The sequence below is a fragment of the Saimiri boliviensis genome, chromosome 1 (genome assembly GCF_048565385.1).
Source record: "Saimiri boliviensis isolate mSaiBol1 chromosome 1, mSaiBol1.pri, whole genome shotgun sequence".
NCBI classification, from domain to species: domain Eukaryota; kingdom Metazoa; phylum Chordata; class Mammalia; order Primates; family Cebidae; genus Saimiri; species Saimiri boliviensis.
The window spans coordinates 48,654,748-48,659,274 of record NC_133449.1 but is presented as its reverse complement, the minus strand read 5'-3'; the positions used below and the strand labels follow the sequence as shown (position 1 = coordinate 48,659,274).

Here is a 4,527-nt window from a genome sequence, read left to right as displayed (position 1 = left end):
CCAGCATTCAATGATTTGGTATACTATCTTTTTTTTTTTTTTTTTTTTTTTTTTTTTAAATCAGCTTTTCGTTATCTCTACTCGCAAGTTATTATAATATTAATATTTATCAGTTTCATGTTACACGTATGATAACAGATGATAAAAAGTATCATATTAACAATAAGAATATTATTTTGTATAACTGAATTACTGAATATGCAGCCTCTTGCAATAATAACTTAGTGGACCCAACTCTACCCTCTGAATGGACCAATTTTATGATTCTCGTAAAACGTTTTGAGTTGGATATAGTTTCTTGTTGCTTCTTTCTGTGATCCAAGACTTAAGACTGAATCCCTGGGAACCAGCAATTGGAACTAGACCTCCCAGGATCAAAGAGGACAGGAGTGGGAGAAAGGGCACGGGACATGACCCCCACAGTCTCCAGCACTGCACCGTATGTCTGACTTCAGAGCATCTAGGCACTCAGGTCAAGTGTGCAGCCATGTTTCTATCCTGTCACCTCAAGTGCCTGCAACTGTGACAGTTAACAGGATATGGGAGAGAGGAGGCATATCGTGGAGGAATGAATCAGTCCCAATAATTACGCGGACATTTCTGAAACTGCAGTACCAAGGGCTAACTTCTAAAATACAAGCATATAGACAGAGCCGTAGAGCTAGCTATGAACTGAAATGCATGTACCATACAGTGAAGGAGCTCCTGTGCTTACAAAACCACATATGTCTCATTTATCTCTAATTTTAAAATAATTCATTCCCTTGCTGGGTATGCAAGTGAGTGGTGGAGAAAGCCGTGCATCTGCAATGCTGGCTGGGGCTAAGGATTTCAGTGCTTCCAAGCTTCGATTGTGCAAATTCTAGTTGTGGTTGAGGATCATCTCCAACAGTTTTTTGAGTTATTCCTTAAACTCTTCCTTTTTCTACTATGTTTTCATGAATAATTCTTGAATCCATATTTATATCTAGGCCAAGGCTTCTTTCTTGTAGAAGTGTTGTAGAGTTGCAAGTTTTATTTATTTATTTATTTAGAGAGGTTTGCTCTTTCACCCAGGCTAGAGTGAAGTGGTGTGATCTTGGCTCACTGCAACCTCTGCCCGCTGTGTTCAAGTGATTTTCCTGCCTCAGGCTCCCAAGTAGCCGGGATTATAGGTGCCTGCCACCATACCCGGCTAATTTTTGTATTTTTAGTGGAGATGAGGTTTCACCATGTTGGCCAGGCTGATCTCGAACTCCTGACCTCAGGCGATCCACCCACCTTGGCTGGGATTACAAGCGTGAGCCACTGTACCCGGCCAAGTTGTGAGCTTCAAAGATCTGATTATACTGTTTAAAAACAATAGCCTTGGGAGTCCAGATGTCAGCTTCGAAGGTCCATTTTCACAATCTGATGGTGTCTGCTAGCAATTGTCAGTGCCTGATCCAGAAGTGGTGTGTGGTACCTCAGCTTGGAGGAAGAAGTGAAGGCACATGCAGTCTGGGAGTGAGGCACCATGTAGGGAGGTTTGTACGTACTGGTTCGGGTTCGCATGTGCTGGTTCGGGTTCGCGTGTGCTGGTTCGGGTTTGCGTACCATGTCCCCAAGCAATTCTAATCCAGACTGCATTTTCTTCAGTGTCTCCGAAGCTGTCACATTTTTAAGTGCTCGCTGAAGAATTTTCTTAAATGAATTTTTAAGTTGTTTCATATTAAAAAGGTCAACATCTTCACCTGGTCCTTTGCTCATCTGGAAAACATCCCAAACTTTCTTGTGCTGACGAAATTGAGTGTAAATTGTTTCTCAAAGGGTTGCGTCACAGGGACTTGCATGCTTCTTCTCACGCAGCAGAACCAAGTGCTGAATGGCAGATTCCTTTCTCTGCTGGAAATTTACAGTCTGCAGTTGATTTTCAGGCAAAAAATCCCAGGCTTTTAGGGTTGTTGTCATTTCCATCATGGGTCTCTGTCTCTCTTTTTCTTTCTTCTTTTTCTCTTTTCTTCTTTTCTCCTTCCTTCCCTTCCCTCCCTTCCTTTTCTCTCTCCTTTCTTTTTTCTTTTTTCCTCTTCCTTCCTTCCCTCTTTCCCTCCCTCCCTCCCTCCCTCTCCTTCCTTTCTCTCTCTCTCTTTCTTTCTCTCTCTCTCTCTCTCTCCCCCTCTCCCTCCCTCCTTCCCTCCCTCTCTCCCTTCCTTCCTTCCTTTTGTGACAGAGTCTTGTTCTGTGGCTCAGGCTGGAGTGCAGTGGTGAGATCTTGGCTCACTGTGACCTTGACCTCCTGGGCTCAATCAGTCCTCTCACCTCAGCCTCCTGTGTAACTGGGACTATAAGTGTGCACCACCATGCCTGGCTAATTTTATTTTTTGTAGAGTCAGTGTCTCACTACATTGCCCAGGCTGGCCTTGATCTCCTTGGCTCAAACAATCTTCCTGCCTTGGCCTCCCAAAGTGCTGGGATTACAGGAGTGAGCCACCACATCCGGCCATGGGGATGTTTGAAGTGATCCTCTTAATAAACTCAGCAACAGTCTCATCCATCTCTCTGTCGTGGCCCACGTCTTCAGCCACCTCTCTCTTGTATGCTATCTTTGTCCTGTAATAATCGTTCACTCCTTAAACTTGGTAGAGGGGATTCTGTTGTCTGTAACCCTCACCAGTGCATTTGTATTTAGCTGTTAGTAAGGAAAACTCTTTTGGCTGGGCATGGTAGCTCACGCCTGCAATCCCAGCACTTTGGGAAGCCAAGGCGGGCAGATCACCTGATGCCAGGAGTTCGAGACCAGACTGGCCAACATGGTGAAACCTCATCTCTACTTAAAATATATTAAAAAAAATTTGCTGGCCATGGTGGTGCGCTCCTGTAATCCCAGCTACTCGGGAGACGGAGGCAGGAGAATCGCTTGAACCTGGGAGGTGGAGATTGCAGTGAGCCGAGATCACGCCACTGCCCTCCAGCCTGGCGACAAGAGTGAGCCTACATCTAAAAAAAAAAAAAAAAGAAAGAAAAAGAAAAGAAAGAAAGGAACGCCTCCAGTGACTGCAACTCACAGGAGGCACAGGGGAGGTGGTCCAGGGTGGGGGATTCAGCCTTTCAGCAGCTTCATGAAGAAGCCAATTCCTTCCATCTTTCTACTCATTGTTCTGCAGCATCTTCCCCTTGGCGGTCTGGAGATGGATTCCATCTTTAGTCTTCTGGCGTCTCCTCTTTTCCTTGTGGTGCTCAACAGGCTGCACAGGGCAGCTCTGACGTTGGCCAGGAATGGAACCGATGAGGTCAGGAGACACAAATCCATTCAGAGGAGGCGGCTTCTCCTTGGGAGGAGAATGTCCCTTTTTATATCTGTGAGAAACAGCCAGGAGAGAAGGAAGCTGAGGCCCTTCTCCTTTTCTGTCCCATGCCAGTGCCCGTTTTGGCTGTGAGCCGCAGGTCTTTCTCCCTTCTGTACTGCGTTTGGATGAGGCTCGGAGGCTGCTTTTGCTGTCGTCTACTTGGCCTACGTGGTAAGTTTCTATGATTTGAGGCTTGTCACCACTTGTGGAGTTTTTGCTTGATCATGTGTTGTTTGTCCGGCTTTGGCTGAGGCCACTGGAACCCTGCCTGAGGGAGACTTCGCGTGCGGGTTCCCATTTCATCATCATCGTGTTTTGTTGCAAAGTCAGGTTTGCATCTTGGAGAGCTTTCTGGTCCCCCTTCCTGAGTTTTGTGCCCAGTTCTGTTGATGGGAACAGCATAAATCTTGTGGATGGAATCTTCCAGTTGCTTCTAGATTTTTCTGTTCTTTTGTTTCACTTGTGCAGGGGGAGAGAGAGAGAGAAAGTCCAACATTAAATAAGCCCCGTTTTTACTGAATGTCTCTTTCTCTCTGACCATACTATGTAAAAGTTAATCGTAACTCCTCCTTCCTGACCAGAGCTTCTAGTCCTCTTTATTCTACTTTTTCTTTCTCCATAGCACTTAGCATCTTTTCCTATGCCCTCTCTGACTCCAGTTTCGGAATATAAAGCCCTCAGTGGGAAATACCTTTATCTCTTTTGTTCACAGAGGTATTCTAATTGCTTAGAACAGTATCTGACACATTTTAAGTGCCCAACAAATAGTTTGTGAATAAATCAATAAATACGCAGGATTTCCAACCAAAGCCACCAAAGGAAACCTACTTAATTTATTCAGAAAGTGGGAATCTTGGGTGGGAATAATTCCTTCTGAGACCTGAGAGAAGTATAGGTGATAGTTTGTGTGAGTGCTCGTTGAGCATTTTAATGGAAATAAAACAGAAACACTGGGAAGTGTGCACATCACGAGGATGCAGGTCCTTCGCTGGCTTGTTTATTTCAGGGGTGGTTAGGCATTGTCGCCCTGTGTGGAGTGGTCAGCGAAGAGCCCTCTGAGGCCATCATGTGACATCACCTGGGCGTCTCCTAGTCTCTGTCATTCCTGATGCTCCAGTGCCACTGTCCTTGGCCTTGGAGACCCCAAGTCCTGCTATTTCCCCACCTCCCTGGCTGTCCCTTTCTAGTCCTTTCCTACATCCTGATCAGATACTGAACGTCC

The 4,527-nt window shown here is 45.5% G+C and overlaps 1 pseudogene; it reads right to left on the bottom strand.

Moving 5' to 3' along the window:
• Positions 1–730: 730 nt before the first annotated feature.
• On the bottom strand, positions 731–2,513 carry LOC101041830 (centromere protein N-like; annotated as a pseudogene).
• Positions 2,514–4,527: the final 2,014 nt, after the last annotated feature.